Source organism: Capra hircus, chromosome 26, assembly GCF_001704415.2.
Source record: "Capra hircus breed San Clemente chromosome 26, ASM170441v1, whole genome shotgun sequence".
In the NCBI taxonomy this organism is placed as follows: Eukaryota; Metazoa; Chordata; class Mammalia; order Artiodactyla; family Bovidae; genus Capra; species Capra hircus.
Genome location: NC_030833.1, coordinates 47658606 through 47681734, shown reverse-complemented (window position 1 = coordinate 47681734; position 23129 = coordinate 47658606).

The window sequence follows — 23129 nt, the reverse complement described above, 5'->3', positions numbered from 1 at the left end:
ATGTTTTAAAAATAATACCTCTTTCTGTATTGATAGATGTAAGTTGATATTTTGTCCTCCTTTAATTTTCTATCTCATCATTTATCTGGATTAATTAATTCTATCCTGTCAAATTTTTCCCAGGAAAAATGTCTCAAATAAGTATTCTATGGTCAAATAAATACCAGTAAACTGCATATTTTGTGCAATATTAGAGATTTATAAAGCAAATTACCTTATTAAAATCAATGGAAAATATGCAGAAATTGTTAATTTATTAACTTTACCTTTTCAAAAATTAATCAGCTAGGAAATCAGATATATTTCCTCTGTAACATCCATCAACAATAATTAAAACATTAATTTAAAAAATATAGAGATATTATTGATCTTGTTCATTTGGCTTTTTCTTTTTATTTCCTATAGTGTGATTGACATATATGAATATGAATGTATAGTGTGTACATGTATAATATATACATACATATGTAACTAGTGTGTTTATATATACTAACACATACCTGGTGATTCAGATGATAAAAAATTTGCCTGCAATGCAGGAGATCCAGGTTCAGTCGAGTTGGGAAGATCCCTTGGAGAAGGGAATGACTACTCACTCCCATATTCTTGCCTGGAGAATTCCATGGACAGAGTGGCCTGGTGGGCTAGAGTTCATGGGGTCACTAAGAGTCAGACATAACTGAGAGACTAAAACTTTCACTTTTTTTCACTTTCCTGTGTACACATATCTATAAATATTTCCATATAAGCATTAAGATGTATTCAAACTAACAGTTTAGACTTAAATTCAGCAATACTTGATTAATTTTATGCTCCCCTCTTGTTTGTTTGAATTGTTTTCTCTGACAGAACTTGGCTGTCCTTATCTACAGCTTATTTAATTATGTAACTCTAGGGTGTATCAGAAAAGGCAATGGCACCCCACTCCAGTACTCTTGCCTGGAAAATCCCATGCGTGGAGGAGCCTGGTAGGCTGCAGTCCAAGGGGTCGCTGAGAATTGGACACGACTCAGTGACTTCACTTTCACTTTTCACTTTCAGGCATTGGAGAAGGAAATGGCAACCCACTCCAGTGTTCTTGCCTGGAGTATCCCAGGGATGGTGGAGCACAGAGTTGGACATGACTGAAGCAGCTTAGCAGTTAGCAGGGTGTATGTGTATGTAAATATAAATATATGAAGTTTTTTATCTTATTTTTTTTGTGCTGCAGTCCTTTAAAGATATTGTTCTATCACCTTCTGATTTGTGAAGTTTCTGAAGTCTGATTTCTTTTTTATATAAACTTTTTGATACATATTTCACACAAATATATTTCACCCATTTAAAGCGCCCAACTTAAAGTTTTTAGTAGTTCATACAACTGTGCAACAATCAGCATAGCCACATTTAAATTTTTTCATTCTTTCCCCTCAGAAAACCACCCAATTCTAGCAGCCACTGCCTTTTTCTCACATACCACTACCCCCAGCTATAGGGATTCATTCATCTACTTTCTGTCCTGTATATCTGCTCATTTTAGACATTTCATATGGGCTTCTCAGGTGGCACTAGTGGCAAAGAATCTGCCTGCCAACACAGGGGACTAAGAGATGCTGGTTCGATCCCTTGTTTGGGAAGACCTTCTGAAGGAGGGCATAGCAACCCACTCCAGGATTTTTGCCTAGAGAATCCCACGGAGAGAGGAGCCTGGCAGGCTACAGTCCATAGGGTCACAAATAGACATGACTGAAGTGACAGCATGCATGCAGACGTTTCAAATGGAATCTAAAGAGATGGCACTGATGAATTTCTTTTCAGGGCAGCAATGGAGAAACAGACATAGAGAACAGACCTACGGACATGGTGAGGGGAGAGAAGGGAGAAGGGGAGATGTATGGAGAGATTAACATGCTGCTGCTGCTAATTCGCTTCAGTCGTGTTGGACTTGTGCGAGCCCATAGAAGGCAGCCCACCGGGCTCCTCCATCCCTGGGATTCTCCAGGCAAGAACACTGGAGTGGGTTGCCATTTCCTTCTCCAATGCATGAAAGTGAAAAGTGAAAGTGAAGTTGTTCAGTCGTGTCTAACTCTTCCTGACCCCATGGACTGCAGCCTACCAGGCTCCTCCAACCATGGGATTTTCCAGGTAAGAGTATTAGAGAGTAACATAGAAATTTACAGTACCATATGCAAAAATAGCCAATGGGAATTTGCTGTATGCCTCAGGGAACTCAAACAGGGGCTCTACAACAGGCTGAAGGGCAGGATGGGGAGGGAGATGAGAGGGAGGTGAGGGAGATGAGAGGGAGCTCTGGGAGGGAGGGGACAAGGGTGTACCTATGGCTGATTCTTATTGATGTACGGCAGAAAACCACAAAATTCTGTAAAGCAATTATCCTTTAGTTTACAAAAAAAAAAAAAAAAAGCACAACTCAGCATTCAAAAAGCTAAAGAAAAAAAAAAGCAATCATACAATATGGTCTTTTGAGACTATCTTCTTCCACTTAGTACATTTAGTACAACACTTAGTACACTTAGTACAATACTCATCCATGTTGTAGCATATGTCAGTAATTCATTTGTTTTTCCTAATGAATAAGATTCAATTATATGGCTAATCAACATTTTATTTTTTCATAAACCAGCTAATAATTTTTTTCCACTTTTTAGCTGTTACTCATAATGATGGTATGAATATTCATGTTCTTGTGAGGGTGTGTTTTCATTTGGGGGGGGTGTATAAGTAGGGGTAGAATTGTTAGTCCAAATGTTTAACATTTGGGGGAAATGAAAATCTTCTTTTCTAAGCCATTTGCAACCCTAAATTCCCACCAAGTTGTCTGAGTATTCTAATTTCTCCACATTGACAAATACAAGTTGTTGAACGTTTTTAGATATAGTCACACTAGTGAATGTGAAGCTGTATTTCATTGTGGTGTTGTGTTCCATTTTCCTAGTGACTATTGATATTGAGTGCTCTTACATGTACTTTTGGCCACTTGCATATCTTCTTTGGGAAAATGTCTATTAAAACACTTTCCCCAGTTTTAACTGGATTATGTCTTTTTCTATTAAATTGAGAGCATTCTTTAAAATTCTGGATAGACCTCTATTATTAGAGATAGGACTTTCAAGTATTTTCTCCCATTCTTTGCTTTGTCTTTTTACTTACTGATAACATTTATGGCAGAAAAGTGTTTATGAAATACAAGTTATATATTTTATCTTTTGTTAATCATAATTATGTTATTGTCTCTAAAAAACTACTGGCTAAGCCAAGGACATGAAGATATACAACTATGTTTTCCTATGAGAATTTTATAGGTTTAGCTCCTAGCTAAACTATAGTTCTGGTCCATTTGAGCTAATTTTTGTCTGTGCTTTGATTAGGGATTTGATATTATTTTTTCACATGGAGATATTCAGTTATACCAGCACTGTTTATTGAAAAACTATTCTTGGCATGCATGTCAAAAATTAATTGACCATAAGTGCAAAGATTTATTTGTGAATTCTTTATTCTATTTCTTTTTTTAAAAACATTTTATTTATTTATTTTTTTATGCCTATAGTTATTTATGACAGTACATCACTTCATCAGTTACTGTAGCACTGTAGTTGTTTCACCTTGAAATTATCCAGAGAGATGACATGGGGTGGGAGGTGGGAGGAGGGTTCAGGATTGGGAACTCATGTACACCCGTGGCTGATTCATATCAATGTATGGAAAAACCAATACAGTATTGTAAGGCAGAATAAAGTAAAAATTAAAATTAAAAAAAAAAAAGATAAAACAATTTAAAAAAAGTTTTCCAACTTTGTTTTTTTTCAAAATTTCCACATATGAATGTAATATTAAATGAAGAAATAATTATAACAAACTGTTAATGAGTTATAGATATCACATATTTTCCCCTGTGCATTGATCAAACTTTATTGATTTTTATATTTGTATTTGTTGTTATTGCTGAAACCAAAAATTTTAGGTTACATATTGTAATTCCTAATACTAATATCATCTCTATCCACACTTCCAGAGAGCTGCTATTGTTGCTCATTGGCCATTTATTTGTTTAATGACTTAGTGGAACTGATTCAGTAAAGTCTGTTTCCCCTGTAGTGTCAGCCTCTGATGTCCTTGTTCATATTGCCTTCCCTTATTATCTTTTATATCAGTTAGCTAGAAATAGCCCCTGGATTGATGCAAACCATTTATCGATCAAAGATTACACCTGACTCCCTGTAGCCAGTTAGATTAACATCATTCACCATTGCATATGTGGGTGATTTGAGGAGACAGGCCACTTTTACAGTGTGAAGTTTTATGATTTTGTCTCATGCTTGGTCTGGGACTAGCAGTTTAGAGATTTCATCTCTGATAATTTCTGAGAAATTGCAGTTTGGATCATGCACACATTTTTCCAGATTGCCAGTGATGCCTATTCTTATTTTATATTCAAACTTCTTTTCCTAGCAGTCATCCTTAAGCCAGAGTTATTGTTCAGTAAGTGTGTGGTCAGAAGTAGTGTTCAAACTCCTTGAACCCGTAAGGGTTTTGCTTTCTATTGATTAGCTTTGTATACTGCTGGGGAATGATTTCATGTAAGCTTAATGTCCTTTGGTCATTGTCCCTAAGTGGGTGCAGCTTAGCACATGTATACATCCTACTGACTACTAGAGTTGAACTTGATACCAGGAGACCTATTCTTGGTGCTCTCATTTTCTTCTGTTGTGCCATTTTTGTGTTATGGAACTAACATTTTCTCTTAATTTCTCTCCACTAAAATTTCCTCTGTTTTTAACAATGGTTCTAAACATGGAACTTTCCATATTCTGTTTCAAGTAAAAGCAGTCTCTGCAGATTGAGCTGCAGATTCTTTCATTCTTCTGGGCTGTCTCTCTCTTGACTGATCCCCTGAACTATTGCATGAGACTGAGTGAGGGTGGCAGCCCCTGTATTCTCACTCTTCACACCCACCTCACGTTATGAGCAAGTGGTTGTTGTTTTTGTTCAGTCACTATGTCATGTCAGAATCTTTGTGACCCCATGGACTGCTGCATTCCAGGCTTCCTTGTCCTTCCCTCAAACTCATGTCCATTGAATCAGTGATGCCATGCAGCCATCTGATTCTCTGTCACCCTTCTGGGACAAGGGCAAAAGTGACCCCAATATTTTCAGCAACGGTACCTGGAGTAGAGCCTCAGGCCGTTGTAGAATGACTGGATGGGTATAGTGAGACCTGGTACTCTCTGCCAGAACTGTCTAGAGTTCAACTTCTGCAACTGAGCCTGGAGGCAGAATGAAAAATGCTGGCAGTCTGGTCTTCCTTGGTGAAATCATACATAGATTGGGAGTCTGGAGTAAAGGAGGCCCCGGTTTTTTTGGTCACACTTGCCAGAGATAGAACATTGAGCTTAGAGCTTCCAAAACAGATCTGAAGGAGGTGATAGGGGAGCAGACTGGGGTTCAAATTCCACAGATTCTCATTATTACTGAAATTTGGTAGACTTTTGAAGAAACGTCTCTTCATTTTCTATTCAGCCTTAAAAATATGTCTAAAGATTTTAAATAATTCTTAAAAATAATTTTCACCAGTTGTTATTTTACTGGGGATAGGTTCAACTGAGCTCTTTACTTATAATTTCAATTCTTCTGTGATGGGTTTTAACTTTCTTCTCCTGCATGGAATGTTTATGATGGGAGTTTTCCAATTTTTTGTTTTATACTTATAGAAACTTCATTTATGTAATTTTCTTTGTGTTTTCCTTCTTGGGCTTTAATGAGCTTCTTGGATCATTAATTTATACATATATATATATTTATGTGTTTGTTTTGTGTTTTTGGTAAGGGTGGCTTTATAATAATTAAAACTTCATGGGTAAAAACATGTTTTTAGCAGATAAATAACTTTTAAACCTGTTATCAAAGTTTTACTTATTTATTTTAATTTTTATCACTAAGTCCCTTTACTTCTATTTCTTTTACACTTGGAAGTTTAATATTTCATAACATATTTTTATCAAATGTTATTTCTTCATATAATTTTTCTGTCTCTTACCCATTCATCTCTGGGTAGCAGTTACACATATGTTAGACTGATATCCAAATCAACTTGATGTTTTTGTTTGTAATTTTTAGACATTTTAGGAAAAGTCTGAGTTGCCTTTACTGTAAGGCTAAGCAGCTCTGTTCCCAATGTGTAGGCCTTCTTGGTTCTCAGGCAAATTCCCGTACAGTCAATGATGTCACTTTACTGTAGCTAGTGGCTACTCAAAAGATTTATAGCACTTTGTGAGATCTGGAAATTTTTTAGCTTTTAATTCCACTGTAATGTTTCTTTCCTTAGCACTTGTTATTTGTCCAGTCTCATGGAATTTAATATGCAGATTGTTATTCAACTGCAGATTCACAGTTAGCCCTCAGTCAGAAGCTCTTTCTAGAGCTCTTTCTCTTTTTAGTTTTATCTTTTACAGTTCACTTGCAGATTCTAGGAGCCTTAGTATCTCTGAACTCTGATTTGTTTCTCCTCTGTGTTGCAAAATCTCTGACTCTGTGTGTGTTCCCTTTCTCCACTGCAGTTGTTAAATTCCCTCTTGGAAGAATGCTAGGAACTCAGCAGTTTCACCTAGTGTATATGTCTTCTCATTCTGCTGTTCTATGGCCTAGTCTATGAAAAGAGTGGTTTCATGTATTTTTCCCCATGCTTTTTTTGTTTTCTGTTTTTTTGGTAAGGGTGGTTTTATAATAATTAAAACTTCATGAGTAAAAACATGTTTTTAAGCAGAAAAACAACTTTTATAACTGTTAGCAAAGTTTATTTATTTTTCTTTTTTAACACTAAGTTCCTTTACTTCCATTTGTTTTACACTTGAAAGTTTAATTTTTCAGACCTTATTATTTTTAATTATTTATTTATTTATTTATTAGTGGCTGTGCTGGGTCTTTGCTGTGTAGGCTTTTCTCTATTTGTGGCAAGTAGGAACTACTCTCTTTTTGTGGTGCCCAGGCTTCTTGTTGTGGTGGTTCCTCTTGTTGAAGAGCACAGGCTCTATGTGTGCAGTCTTTAGTAGCTACAATACATAGGCTCAGTTGTTGGAGTTCCCAGGCTCAAGAGCACAGGCTCAATAGTTGTGATGCACAGGCTTAATTGCTCCATGGATTGTGGGATCCTCCTGCACCAGGGATTGAACCCACATCCCCTGCATTGGCAGGCAGACTCTCAAGCACTAGACCACCAAGGAAGCCCAATTTGTAATGTTTTAGATAAAATTTTTTAAAATGTTGTTGTTTGAGTTCTTATTTTTATAGCTTTAAATTAATATCAGGATAAACGTGTATTGAATATTTGCTGCCCAAGCCACTGTCACATTACAATGCTTTAGAGATGGCAGAAGAAAATAAAAGACCATGTTTTTGCTCAGTCTGTGGTTAAGTATGAGATTTAGTCATTTTAAAAGTAATGTCAAAAGCTATGACCAACCTAGACAGCATATTAAAAAGCAGAGACATTACTTTGCCAAAAAAGGTCCTTCTAGTCAAAGCTATGGTTTTTCCAGTAGTCATGTATGGATGTGAGAGTTGGACTGTAAAGAAAGCTGAGCGCCAAAGAATTGATGCTTTTGAACTGTAGTGTTAGAGAAGACTCTTAAGAGTCCCTTGGACTGTAAGGGGATCAAACCAGTCAATTCTAAAGGAAGTCAATCAATATTAATTGTAAGGACTGATGCTGAAGCTGAAACGTCGATATTTGGCCACCTGATGCAATTAGCTGACTATTAGGAAAAGCCCCTGATGCTGGGAAAGATTGAAGGCAGGATGAGAAGGGGATGACAGAGGATGAGATGGTTGGATGGCATAACCGACTGAATGGACATAAGTTTGAGCAAGCTCTGTGAGTTGGGAGATGGACAGGGAAGCCTGGCATTTTGCAGTCTGTGGGGTCACAAAGAGTTGTACACGACTGAGCAACTGACCTGAATTGAACTGAATTTTGAAAGGAATATTTAATGTTAACTAGTTATCTCTCTTTGATAAGAAGATAGACATGGAAATGTTTCTTACTTGGAAGATATGACTTACTGAGATCACTTTCTACACCAAAATTATTCATGGGGTAAAAGTGAGCAGTGGATTTTACATTTGGAAGCTAACTACAGCCTGTCAAGTGTAAGACTTGTATTTTAAAGTGAAGATATTCTCTGAAAAAGTGAATATGAAAATTACATTACAGGATTCCATATTTATTTCTTTTCAATAGCTTTTAAATAAAACTTTATGGTATAACAAGACAGAGAGAGTTTTCTAACTGCTGAAATTGTAAAGTTAATCTCATCTATTACTGCTACATTTATCACTGGCAGAAATAAAATTCTGCAATTACTATTTAAATGGCAATTTTTCGACTATTAAATGATAAGTAATGTGTTAACATTTTATAACTAAATCGATGGAATTGTTTTTGTAGGGAATTATTTTTCTTTTAAGATAAAATTATGATGGTTAAAGTATTTTTAGTGCTATACATTATTACTTTTTCCTTACTTAAAATGTTTCTTATATCTTTCTGTCTCTGACAGAACAACGGACTTATTGTTAGGATAAATCAAATAATATAAATACAGTCAAGTATATTGAATATATCAATTATTTCATAATTAGATAATAAAAGTCAATTTGATTTGAATGCATTAGTGTCAATACATTGTGGCATCGAATTTCATAGCCACACTCGAAAATGGTAAGTATGATAGCTGGATTTAACCAGTTTACAGAGAGAATTCAATAAAAAGACAAAATGGCAAGAATTCTGTGAGTTATGGTTGTAGAGTGGTTAAATAGATGTGTCTCAGGGAGATGCTCTGAGAGGAAGGAAATGAAAGAAGGAAAGAAAGGAAAGATACATAAAAAGGAAATGGGTAGGTTTTTGTTTTCCTTTGTATGTGTGTATTTGACTAACGGATGTGCACATTTTAAAACTCAAGGGGAAGGTGAGAAAGAAAATGCTAAATGCAAATGAGGTGGAAGACATCTGATAATGACAAAGCTTTGGTGTGGTTATGGAATTGTGTCAGTTGTGTCCTATAGGCAGGTAAAGGTGGAAGATATTAAAGCTGAATAGTTAAGGGCTCAGAGCAGTTTTGATGCTCTGTTCCAAAGTGAGTACACCAGAACGTCACTGAAGCCATAAAGAGCATCCATACATACCACAATAACTGATCAAGCAAAGTGATCCTAAGGACTTGAGATTATGAATAGACTAGAAATAGTTTAAATGACTGTAGGCAAGAAAGAGGAGGTTGTGTTTCTTTACAGTCTTCATACTTTGTATGGTCTTAGAAAATAAGCATTAGGGTGAATGCTTTTATTCTCTGAGGCAAGGAAAATTTTATGTTTCATTGAAGTCAAGCATGAAGGACAGCTATTTTGTGAAAATGTTGAGGTTTTAGGAGAGGTTTGTTTGTTTGTTTATTTGTTTGTTTTTGCCCAGTAAAATATTATTTCTAAGGACACAGTGAAACTGCTTAAAAGGAAGTTCACTACAAGGGAGATGCCTCAGAGAGGATGTAGAGGCTAATAAAAATATCAGGTCCTATATATGAAAACATATATAGGCCTGAGGTTCAGTGCAAATCAGTTGCTCTGTTGTGTTCAACTTTCTGCAACCCCATGGACTACAGCACTCCAGGCCTCCCTGTCCATCGCCAGCTCCAGAGTTTACTCAGACTTATGTCCATTGAGTTGGTGAAGCCATCTAACCATCTCATCCTCTGTCTTTCCACTTCTCCTCCTGCCTTCAATCTTGCCCAGCATCAGGATCTTTTCAATTGAGTCAGTTCTTTGATCAAGTGGCCAAAGTATTGCAGTTTCAGCTTTAATATCAGTCCTTCCAATGAACATTCAGGACTGAGGAAATCACTTTAGGATGGACTGGATGGATCCTCCTGCAGTCCAAGGGACTCTCAAGGGTCTTCTCCAATCCCACACTTCAAAAGCATCAATTCTTTGGTGCTCAGCTTTCTTTATAGTACAGTTCTTCACATCCATACATGACTACTGGGAAAATCACACCTTTGACTAGATGGACAATTGTTGGCAAAATAATGTCTCTGCTTTTTAATATGCTATCTAGGTTGGTCATAATTTTTCTTCCAAGGAGCAAGCAACTTTTCATTTCATGGCTGCAGTTCACCATCTGCAGTGATTTTGGAGCCCAATAAAATAAATTCTGTCACTGTTTCCATTGTTTCTCCATCTATTTACCATGAAGTGATGGGACCAGATGCCACGATCTTAGTTTTCTGAATGTAGAGTTTTAAACCAAGTTTTTCACTCTCTTGTTTTACTTTCATCAAGAGGCTCATCAAGAGGTCATAAGGGTGGTGTCATCTGCATATCTGAGGTTATTGATGTTTCTCCCAGCAATCTTGATTCCAGCTTATGCTTCCTCCAGCCCAGCATTTTTTATGATGTACTCTGCATATAAGTTAAATAAGCAGGGTGACAATATACAGACTTGACCTACACCTTTCCTGATTTGGAACCAGTCTATTGCTCCATGTTCAGTAATAACGGTTGCTTTTTAACCTGGACTTCTCAGGTGGCAGGTCAGGTGGTCTGGTATTCCTATCTCTTTCAGAATTTTCCACAGTCTGTTGTAATCCACACAGTCAAAGGCTTTGGTTTAGTCAATAAAGCAGAAATAGATGTTTTTCTGGAACACTCTTGCTTATTCAATGACCCAAGGTATGTTGGCAATTTGGTCTCTGGTTCCTCTGCCTTTCCTAAAACCAGCTTGAACATCTGGACGTTCATAGTTCACATACTGTTGAAGCCTGGCTTGGAGAATTTTGAGCATTACTTTGCCAGTGTGTGAGAGAGTACAATTGTGCAGTAGTTTGAACATTCTTTGGCATTGCCTTTCTTTGGGATTGAAATGAAAACTGACCTTTTCCAGTCCTGTGGCCACTGCTGAGTTTTCCAAATTTGCTGGCATATTGAGTGCAGCACTTTCACAGTGTCATCTTTCAGGATTTGAAATAGCTCAGCTGGAATCCCATCACCTCCACTAGCTTTGTTCATAGTGATGCTTTCTAAGGCCCACTTGACTTCACATTCCAGGATGTCTGGTTCTAGGTGAGTGATCACACCATTGTGATTGTCTGGGTCGTGAAGATCTCTTTTGTATAGTTCTTCTATGTATTCTTGCAACCTCTTCTTAATATCTTCTGCTTCTGTTAGGTCCATACCATTTCTGTCCTTTTGTGCCCATTCTTACATGAAATGTTCCCTTGGTATCTCTAATTTTCTTGAAGAGATCTCTAGTCTTTCCCATTCTATTGTTTTCCTCTGTTCCTTTGCCTTGATCACTGAGGAAGCCTTTCTTAACTCTCCTTGCTATTCTTCGAAACTCTGCGTTCCAATGGGTATGTCTTTCCTTTCCTTCTTTTCCTTTTACTTCTCTTCTTTTCAGAGCTATTTGTAAGGCCTTCTCAGATAAGCATTTTGACTTTTTCCATTTCTTTTTCTTGGGGATGATCTTGATATCTGCCTCCTGTACAATGTCACAAACCTCCATCCATAGTTCTTCAGGCACTCTATCAGATCTAATCCCTTGAATCTATTTGCTACTTCTGCTGTATAATCATAAGGAATTATTTAGGTCATACCTCAATTGTCTAGTGGTTTTCCCCACTTTCTTCAATTTAAGTCTGAATTTGGCAATAACCAGTTCATGATCTGAGCCACAGTCAGCTCCCGGTCTTGTTTTTCCTGACTGTATAGAGCTTCTCCATCTGTGGCTGCAGAGAATATAATACTGATTTCAGTATTGAACATCTGGTGATGTCCATGTGTAGAGTCTTCTCTGGTGTTGTTGGAAGGGGGTGTTTGGTATGACCAATGCGTTCTCTTGACAAAGCCCTATTAGCCTTTGCTCTGCTTCATTATCTACTCCAAGGCCAAATTCTACTGTTACTCCAGGTATTTCTTGACTTCCTACTTTTGCATTCCAGTCCCCTATAATGAAAAGGAAATCTTTTTTGCACATTAGTTTTAGAAAATCTTGTAAGTCTTCATAGAACCATTCAGCTTCTACTTATTCAACATTACTGGTTGTGGCATAGACTTAGATTACTGTGACATTGAATGATTTGCCTTGGAAATGAATAGAGATCATTCTGCTGTTTTTGAGATTGCACCCAAGTACTGCATTTCAGTCTCTTTTGTTGACTATGATGGCCACTCCATTTCTTCTAAGGGATTCTTGCCCACAGTAGTAAACATAATGGTCATCTGAGTTAAATCCATCCATTACAATCCATTTCAGTTCGCTGATTCCTAGAATGTTGACATTCTCTTGCCATCTCCTGTTTGACCACTTCCTATTTGCCTTGATTCATGGACCTAAGATTCCAGGTTCCTATGCAATATTGCTCTTTACAGGATCGGACTTTGCTTCCATCACCAGTCACATCCACAGCTGGGTGCTGTTTTCGCTTTGGTTCCATCCCTTTCTTTCCTGGAGTTAGTTCTCCACTCATCTCCAGTAGCATATTGGGCACCTACTGACCTGGGGAGTTCATCTTTCAGTGTCCTATCTTTTTTGTCTTTTCATAATGTTCATGGGGTTCTCAAGGTGAGAATACTGAAGTGGTTTGCCATTCCCTTTCCAATGGACCACATTTTATCAGAACTCTCCCCCATGACCTGTCCATCTTGGGTGGCCCTACAGGGCATGGCTTATAGTTTCATTGAATTAGACAAGACTACGGTCCATGTGATCAAACTGGTTAGTTTTCTGTATTGTGAGTTTCAGGGCCAAGATCAGTAAATCTTTAGTCCAATTTTCTGTTGACAGATGGGGCTGTGTTCCCTCCCTGTTCTTTAATCTGAGTCCAAACTACGGTGGAGGTAATGAAGATAGTGGAAACCTCCTTCAAAAGTCCCCTGCATGCACTGCTACACTCAGTGCCCCCAACCCTGCGGCTGGCCACCGCTGACCCGTGCCTCTGCCAGAGACTCCTGGACACTCTGGGCAAGTCTGGGTCGGTCTCTTGTCGGGTCAGAGGCCTGGGGAACTCCATCTTAATAGTATCCTGGGATGAAAGGAGAGGAATCAATTGTCATTTCCTCCTCCTACAGGCCTTGTTTTGAACCAAGATTAAGGCATTAGGGCATCTTGAAAGTGAAAATGAAGTTGCTCAGTACTGACTCTTTGCAACTCCATGGAATGTAGCCTACCAGGCTCTTCCTTCCATGGGATTTTCCAGGCAAGAGTACTGGAGTGGGCTGCCATTTTCTTCTCTAGGGATCTTCTCAACCCAGGGATCGAACCCGGGTCTCCCACATTACAGACAGGTGCTTTACCATCCAAGTCACCAGGGAAGCCCACAGGACATCTTATGCATGCTTAATAGCTGGAGTTTTGTATTACCTAAGGAGCACTGGAGGACTCAGACATTTAGCATGGTGTTTTCTCAACGTCAAGGGAAATATATGAGCATATATAGATGAGACTTCTTAATATACTTCTCCCCTTGTTATATATAGTATGATTTGGTAATATGAATTAACTTATCTCTTCAGAAAATTTTAATTTTTATATTTGTATGTTTTTACAAAAATGGCCTACATAGCTTATTTATGATATATAAAAATTCTGAGAAGTAAATGATTGCATCTTTGTCTGTTGCTATGGTTTTAAGCATTTCTGATATATATTAGATATTTAATATGCAGACTGTTATAAATAAATGTTTGATTGATTACTCTTTTCACTAACTGGGAAATTTTTTTCTTCATTCTTTGATCCTTCATTTATTTGCTATGTTGAAAATTATTGTGATAGGTTCTCCAATGTTATCCCAAAGATCAGTGATTTCCTAAAATGACTCTTAGGACTCAGAGGTCATTATACTCATGGTTTTGACTTACCACAGTAAAAGGATATATGGCAAGATCAGCAAAGGAAAAAAAAATGCAGAGAACAATGCCTAGAGAGAGCCAAATGCAGATTTCCTCTCTAAGTAGAATTTCACAGAATATACTTAATTAATCCATCAATAAATTATTACATGTAAAGTGATATCTGCCAAGGGAATATTTCTAAGCTTGTGAATCCAGGGTTTTTATTGGGGGTAGTCCTTTGGGCAAATAGTATTAATACTTACATGACTGATCAAGATCATTGAACTGCCAGACTCCAAAAAGAAAAGTGTCCAAGATAAATCAAAGTGTTTATATGAAGTAGCTAGACAAATTGATTGAGATAATTCAGTATGATTCAAGGCCTGGTATATACAAAATATTCTTGCCAGTTAGAACATACCAAAACTTCAATTCACATGAGTTTCCCAAAGACAATCATGAAAACAAACTCTTCCTGGGAATGTTCAAGGTTTGAGCAACTCAGTTCTGTTCAATTAATTCTTTATTGCACAACTAAAAAGATCACATTTTTGTTCAATAATTTTTTTCCAGATTTATTGAGCTATCAGTCAGTTCAGTCACTCAGTCATGTCCAAATCTTTCAGACCCCATGGACTGTAGCATGTCAAGCTTCCCTCTCCATCCCTAACTCCCAGAGCTTGCTCAAACTCATGTGCAACTCATATGATATATCCAACCATCTCATCCTTTGCATCCCTTCTCCTCCTGCCTTCAATCTTTCCCTGCATCAGGGTCTTTTCTAATGAATCAGTTCTTTGCATCAGGTGACCAAAGGATTGGAGCTTCAGCTTCAGCATCAGTCCTTCCAATGAATGTTCAGGACTGATTTCCTTTAGGATTGACTGGTTGGATCTCCTTGCTGTCCATGGGACTCTCAAGAGTCTTCTCCAACATCGCAGTTCAAAAGCATCAGTTCTTTGGCAATCAGCTTTCTTTGTGTTCTAACTCTCACATCCATACATGACTATTGAAAAAAACATAGCTTTGACTAGATGGACCTTTGTCAGCAAAGTCATGTCTCTACTTTTTAATATACTGTCTAGGTTGGTCACAGCTTTTCTTCCAAGGAGCATGAATCTTGTAATTTCATGGCTGCAGTCACCATCTGCAGTGATTTCGGAGCCCAAGAAAATAAAGTCTCTCACTATTTCCATTGTTTCCCCATCTATTTGCCATGATGGGACCAGATAGCATAATCTTCATTTTTTGAATGTTGTTTTATGCCAACTTTTTCACTCTCATTTATTGAGATATAATTGACATGTAATGTTGTATAAGTTTAAGGTATACAGTGCATTCATGTGATACAGTTATGTATCACAAAATAATTGTCACCATAACACTAAACATCAGCTCAAAACCAAAATAAATAAATAAATAAACATTTTATACACGTGTAACCATTATACTTTACAAACCAAGACTTTTGTTATTTAATGGTAACAACCTATATATTCACATCAAGGGTCTGTATAGTAGATTCTTATTATTTGTGATAGGTAATTTATAGAAAGTTATCACAATCACTGAATTAATAAATGCTGAGCCATTGCTCTCAAAGGAAATATAGAGTTTGATTCCTGTGAGCCTTTGGTAACAATATTTTGGTTAATAGATCAATATATAAACTCATATTATGTGTACTTATGTTTAAAGACACCTTATAAATATATTATTGATCAATTAACATGGAACTCAACAGTATAACTCTATGCCCAAATGAAGCTTATCTAGCAAACATACTCTCTCCCCAAGGTACATTATATAACCTTCTTGTGCTTAGGGACATTAGACAGCACATTAATTAGTACTATGCAAGGGGCCATTAAGACACAGAAATGCAAAGACATGACACTTAAATAGACCATGTAAAGAACAATGGTTTACAATATGAGAGGTAACAAGGGTAATCAGAGCATAGGCTTTTTCAAGCTCAAATGGTCATGCATATATTGGGTACTCAATTTTTACTGCTCTGTATAGATCCACAAATGAGTGAAAGTATCATGAACATTAATTTGAGGTTTCAAATAAATTTTACTGAGTAGGAAAACTCAAACATACAGAATTCACTAATAATGGAGACCAACTATTTATTTTTCTCTAAATTAGGCAATTTAATCATATAGTTATGGGCCTCCCAGGTGCCTAGTGATAAATAATCCACCTGCCAAGCAGGAGATGAGAGTTCAATCCCTGGGTGAAGATGATTCTCTGGAGAAGGAAATGGGAATCCACTCCAGAGGCACCTGGCGGGCTACAGTCCATGGGGTGGAAAACAAGTAAGACATGACTTAGCAACTAAACAATAACAATGATCATATAGTTATGTTACATTTTTCTTACATTTATTATTTTCTTCTTTTCTCTCCACCCCAATATTAAAATTTAACTTGCTTAATCCTTTTCCCAAAGTCCAACAGACTAATCATTCAGAGACTTATTAGGAATGCATAAATTCTGCTTTGTAGCAAGCCTCAGAATTTAGCAAATAATTACCTATAGTCCTAGAAAAGTATTAGTCACTCAGTTGTGTCCAACTCTTTGCAAACCCATGAACTGTAGACTGCTAGGTTCCTGTCTATGGAATTCACCAAGCCAGAATACTGGAGTGGGTAGCCTTTCTCTTCTCCAGGGGATCTTCCCAACCCAGGTATAGAAGCTGGGTCTCCTGCATTGCAGGCAGATTCTTTACTGGGAAAAAAAATCTAGAAAAGAAACGGTGCAAATGTTTTTCACGTCTTTATATAAGATGACAGTTAATCACATGAGAAGCACTTTCAGAGACATTGTTCTCTGCTTCAAAGCGAGTACAAGTATTTTTAAGGTCACTTCTTTTAATGGAATTAATTGCCATCTCGGATTAGACAGTTTCTACTTCGGTAGGTAACGAAAATGATCTTTTTTTTTTTTTTCTGTTATTTTTCAAAGAAACTTTTATTTTGAAAAAATATAGGTTTGTATAAATATTTAAAATTTTAAAGATGGTATAGAATTAAAGATTTTAAAGTTTAAAAAATAAAAAACTAAAAATAAAATAAAATAATAAATTGCATTAAAAAATTTAAAAAAAAATTAAAAAAAAAGATGGTATAGAGAATTTCAAAATATCTTTCACTATCTTTCTGCCACAGTTATCATCTTAGGCTACCATGATACATTTGTCACAACTAAAATACTAACACTGGCACATGGTTAGTGACTAAACTCCCAATGTTGTATGTATAGTATTTCACCAACAATGTTTTCTTTTTGTTCCAGGAGTCAATCTAGAATACAACATTGTACTCAGTTTTTATGTTTTCTTGGTCTCCTTTACTGTCTCTCAGCATTTACTTGTTTTTCCTTACCTTAACAATTTTGAGGAGTACCAGATAAGTATCTTATAGAATGTCCCCACATCTGGATTTGGTTAGTGTTTTTCTGATACTTAGAATGGACTTTGAAAAATAGTACTGTCAAGAAAAAATGCCTTTTTCATCATATCATATCAGGGATACATGATATGCATATAGCAGCAGAAGGGGTGTTAACACTGAAGACATTAACGTGGTATTTTTCAGCATTCTTCATTGTAAAGTAAATGTTTTCCACTTTCCTTACTTTATTCTTCTGGAAGAAGTTAGTGCTAAGTTTAGCCTATTCTCAAGTAGGAGGTGGATATAGAATTAAGTTCTACTTCCTGGAGGGAGACCATATCTATGTGTATTTTTTAGAAGTTTTTAGAAAGGAAGATTTGACTTTCTTCTTCCATATATTTATTTATTCAATCACTTATTTACATTTATATGTCTATATTTATTTTCTATTTTAGGCTATAATGTACTACTACATTATTTATCTTGTTGCTCAAACTGTTCCATATTTGGCCATTGGGAGTTCAAGTTTGACTCCTATGTCCTTTTGAAATTTAAATTTTATGATTTAATTTCTCATTTATTAACAGACTTCCAGAAACAGGTTTAATGAAGAATATATATATGTTTATATGTGAGAAGTTAAGCAATGGAGGGATAAAACATCCATTAAATATAATCTAGTTAAATTATAAATTTAACTTTATAAAATTATAAATTTATTAATTAAGGTTATAATTATAACCTTAGTTATAGTAATATACAAATCAGAAATTAGAAGTTCAAAAAAATAGGCATTTTTCTAAATAGGCATTTTTAAAGATAAAAAGAATTAACTGAGATAAAATTAATGATCATCTATAAAATTTTAAGTATTCATATTAGTTTTTTCAAATGTTTATAATAATTATTTGTATTTTCTCTTGTACAAAGTCATGTCAGTGGAATAATGTGGTATGTTATCTCTGTATTTGATTTTTTTCACTCTGCATTTTTGTTAAGCTTTATCCATGTCATTGTAGATTAATATTCTGTTCATTTTTATTACTGAGTGTGGGCAGTATGGATGGCTAATACTTTGCTTATCTCTTTACGAGGTAAAGCATGCTTGAGTTATTTTCTGAAGTTTATGGATATTTTCTCCTAGTCTGTGTCTGAACTTTTTTTTTAAATCACATCTTCCAAAGAACAAATGTTTGTTTGTTTGTTTTTAATTTTGAATCAGTATATTTTATCATTGTTTTCCTTTTATGAATTGAACTATTCATTTTTTAAAAAATCTGTGCTTTAATCAATGTCACAAAGCTGGTTTTGTCCTATTCTGGTTTAGACTTTAGTAGTTTTAGTGCCTGCTTTTAGATCTTAAACCCATCATGTGTGTCTGTGTTTAATGCATTATGAAGTAGAAATCAAGGTTCATTCATTTTCCAAGTTTCTTCAACATCATTTATCAAAAATAGTATCTTTATTCCATTGATTTACACAGACAGTTTTGTCAAAAGCCAATAGACTATATAATTCAGGATCTGTATTTTGATTCTATTCTATTGATCTATATCTCTGTACTTATGCAAACAAAGTGTGCCTTTGATTATTGAAGCTTTATAGTAAATCATGTAATCAGAGGGTGTAAGTGTTTTAAACATTTTCTTTCTGAAACAGCGTTGGCTATTCAAGTTTATATGTCTTTCCATTTAAATTTTAGAATCAGTTTGTCATTTTATTCAAAAGTTCTGTTGCAATTTTTCTAGGAGCACATTGAATCTATAGATCAGTGCAAGGAGAATTATCATTTTAATATTGTGCCAGGTTTTGTATCTGTGTTTTGGAGACAGTTTGAAAAACCTATGTGCAGGTCAGGAAGCAACAGTTAAAACTGGACATGGAACAACAGACTGGTTCCAAATAGGAAAAGAAGTACGTCAAGGCTGTCTACTGTCACCCTGCTTATTTAACTTATATGCAGAGTACATCATGAGGAACCCTGGGCTAGAAGAAGCACAAGCTGGAATCAAGATTGCCGGGAGAAAGATCAATAACCTGAGATATGCAGATGACACCATTCGTATGGCAGAAAGTGAAGAGGAACTAAAAAGCCTCTTGGTGAAAGTGAAAGAGGAGAGTGAAAAAGTTGGCTTAAAGCTCAACATTCAGAAAACAAAGACCATGGCATCTGGTCCCATCACTTCATGGGAAATAGATGGGGAAACAGTGGAAACAGTGTCAGACTTTATTTTCGGGGGCTCCAAAATCACTGCAGATGGTGATTGCAGTCAGGAAACTAAAAGATGCTTACTTCTTGGAAGGAAAGTTATGAGCAATCTAGATAGCATATTCAAAAGCAGAGACATTACTTTGCCGACTAAGGTCCGTCTAGTCAAGGCTCTGGTTTTTCCAGTGGTCATGTATGGATGTGAGAGTTGGACTGTGAAGGCTCAGCACCGAAGAATTGATGCTTTTGAACTGTGGTGTTGGAGAAGACTCTTGAGAGTCCCTTGGGCTGCAAGGAGATCCAACCAGTCCATTCTAAAGGAGATCAGTCCTGGGTGTTCTTTGGAAGAAATCATGCTAAGGCTGAAACTCCAGTACTTTGGCCACCTCATGTGAAGAGTTGACTCATTGGAAAAGACTGATACTGGGAGGGATTGGGGGCAGGAGGAGAAGGGGACAACAGAGGATGAGATGGCTGGATGGTATCACCGACTTGATGGACGTGAGTTTGAGTGAACTCCGGGAGTTGGTGATGGACAGGGAGGCCTGGCGTGCTGCGATTCATGGGGTCCCAAAGAGTCGGACACACTGAGCAGCTGAATTGAACTGAACTTTGACGGGGTCGTTAAGAGTATTGTTTGATCTAAGTTTATTAAAATATAGACACTTTCTGAGTTTTAAAAACCCTTTTAAAGGGTTATCTTTATTGTATGTTTGAAAAAATACAAATACAAATGGGAAGCCTTCTTAACTTACCTTTTATCATATTCTTAGTCAAGTTGAACTTTGTGCCTTACTTTTTGCATGTATGAAATCCAAATGGCACCTGATCTCACCACTTTATACATAAATAATGAAAGAATATTTTTGTTCATGGACAAATTACATGAACTCTTAGTCTTGATTTGGGTAAAGGAATACTTGCCTCAACATAGGAGTCAATAGTTTAGTCCTTATATCCATAGCAAATAGCAGCAATCTGGCTAGGAAAGGTCCTCATATAGTATGTTCCATATTTTTTTCCCTCTCTTAAGGCTTCCACTTCATTTATCTATTTTATCTGTATTTACTTTGTACCTACTTTGTACAAAACATAATTCTAGACATCTGAGTAGAGAACTGAACTCTACTTGTCCAACAAATATTGAGGGCATTCTAATCAATATCTAAGACCAAACAAGCTATTTCGAAAACATTAAATGATGGCATGCTAATGTCATCTCTTGTGATATCATGTTTGTTCCAAGCACTTTGTTTCTACCATGTTCCCCAAATCTATAGTCCACAGAGCTCCAGAACATTGACGAGTTTTGGACTGGCATGAGAGAATGACCCTTTCCACTCTGCCAGAGTATACCCTTTAAGCACTGAAGCAAATCTGCTTATAATCAGAATCAAGTCTATGGTTTTTCCAGTGGTCATGTATGGATGTGAGAGTTGGACTATAGAGAAAGCTGAGCGCCGAAGAATTGATGCTTTTGAAATGTGATGTTGGAGAAGTCTCTTGAGAGTCTCTTGGACTGCAAGGAGATCCAACCAGTCTATCTTAAAAGAGACCAATCCTAGGTGTTCATTGGAAGGACTGATTTTGAAGCTGAAACTCCAATACTTTGGCCACCTGATGCAAAGAGCTGACTCATTTGAAAAGACCCTGATGCTGGGAGGGATTGGTGGCAGGAGGAGAAGGGGATAACAGAGCGTGAGATGTTGGATAGCATCACTGACTCAATGGACATGAGTTTGGGTGGACTCTGGGAATCGATGATGGACAGGGAGGCCTGGCGTACTGTGGTTCACGGGGTCGCAAATAGTCAGACACGACTGAATGACTGAACTGAACTGAACTGAATAATTCTCTTTTGAACAGTTTTTTGGTTTGATTCTCAAACTTTTGTCCATAGTCTCATACTTTCTCTTATGTAGAAATTGCACTTGAGTTCTGTCCCTCCTGTATTTAAACATAGATGTCCAAGCCCAATCCAAGAATCTGTATTAAAGAAAAGCCACACAGTACATATAAGTCTTCCCATCTGCCTTCCATTCCTCTGTTGCATCTAGAGTGTACAATACTTTTCTCCCATCTAGGAGTAAAAGAAATATCCATGCCCAACGAAAAGTATGATAACTGTATTTTAATATTTGGGTTTGTGATGAACAGAAAGGTATACCTCTTCTCAGTGAATCTCAGTTCTTTATCAAGCAGTCAGGACATACAGATATACAGAGATACCTTATTGGTTCACATTTGAGTACCTTAATGCATGACTTGTGTTGACAGTTTTTGCTGAGGAAGGATTTTATTATGTGGTTAAAATTTTGTGAAAATCAGGAAGACAGGATTGGATTTCTTTTTATTAGTTTATGAAGGCAAAGAGAGTTAGGCAGCTCAATAATTGAGGAAATAAGATAATCAGGGGGACAATCTATAGAATATTTATTGCCATGAGTAAGTACAGTTGACATTTTCTTTAGTTTTATTTTTGATACGAGATAGATTAGAAGAAAAATCATATAGTTTTAAATTGCCAAGATAAGTAAATAGTAAAGTAAGCAGATGAAGTAAAATGGAATTGATGTGCTTCATGTTTAAAATTTTTGAGAGCCAGATAATACATCAATCAATCTAAAATTTCTCTTTGTAATCTCTCTTCATTATCCCTTTTGAAACTAGATTTTCCAAGTATATACTTATGGAAAGTCAGTCTATCATTTTTTCCATAGCTATATTGTATTTTATACATAGAACAGTTTATTCTTCCATTTCAGCTTAAGATGTAAGACAATATTCTTGGAACATTACCAACTTTTGTCAGCTGAATTATTACACTTTCAGAAGTTCCTGAGCTACCAACTAGTTTGGGAGTTGGTTGTATGGTAATGAAGTGAGAGACTGAATTTCTGGAAATGACTCACTTGCTGCTTTGTCATATGCTTCAGATGATTGTGTTTTAAATTCTGCCCATGTGTGAGATGAAGTCTATTGTTCCATTTTCCTAGGCAGCCACTGAAATGTGCAAGTATTATTGGTAGTAGATTTAAAACGCTGGGAAATGGATCACTCTGAAGCCTTCTTAGAAACCTGATTCATAGATTGGCATATTCTGTAACAATCAAAACCCATTCAGTAATTGTTTCAGCATATGTTTATTGAGTCCCAGCTATTATTGCACTGGATAATAAGCCGTGAACTAAATGATCTTGTCCTCATAGAGCCTACATTGTAGCGGGGACCTAAAGTCAACAAATGAATAAAAAATGTAATTGTGAAATGAAGTAATATGTGAGATAATACACCCAAGATAACTTGTATTCAGATATAATGTGACTGACAGTTGATTGTCAGTCTTTTCACTCCTGTCCTCCAGTACAGGCTGGCTAAAATTCTGATCTTCTAAGGGGTAGGAAATGGCTGAGTCTAAACTAGGAACTGATTGCCTTGTCACTAAGAATTCTTTGTTTCATTATGCATTTCTGATAATATAGACCACATCTAAAAATTATGTTTTTCAGCAGCTTCACAATAATATGATTCCTAATAACCTTGGAAGTGTTACTTGCTCAGTCATGTCTGATTCTTTGTGACCCCATGGACTATAGCCAGCCAGACTCTTCTGTTCATGGAGTTCTACAGGCAAG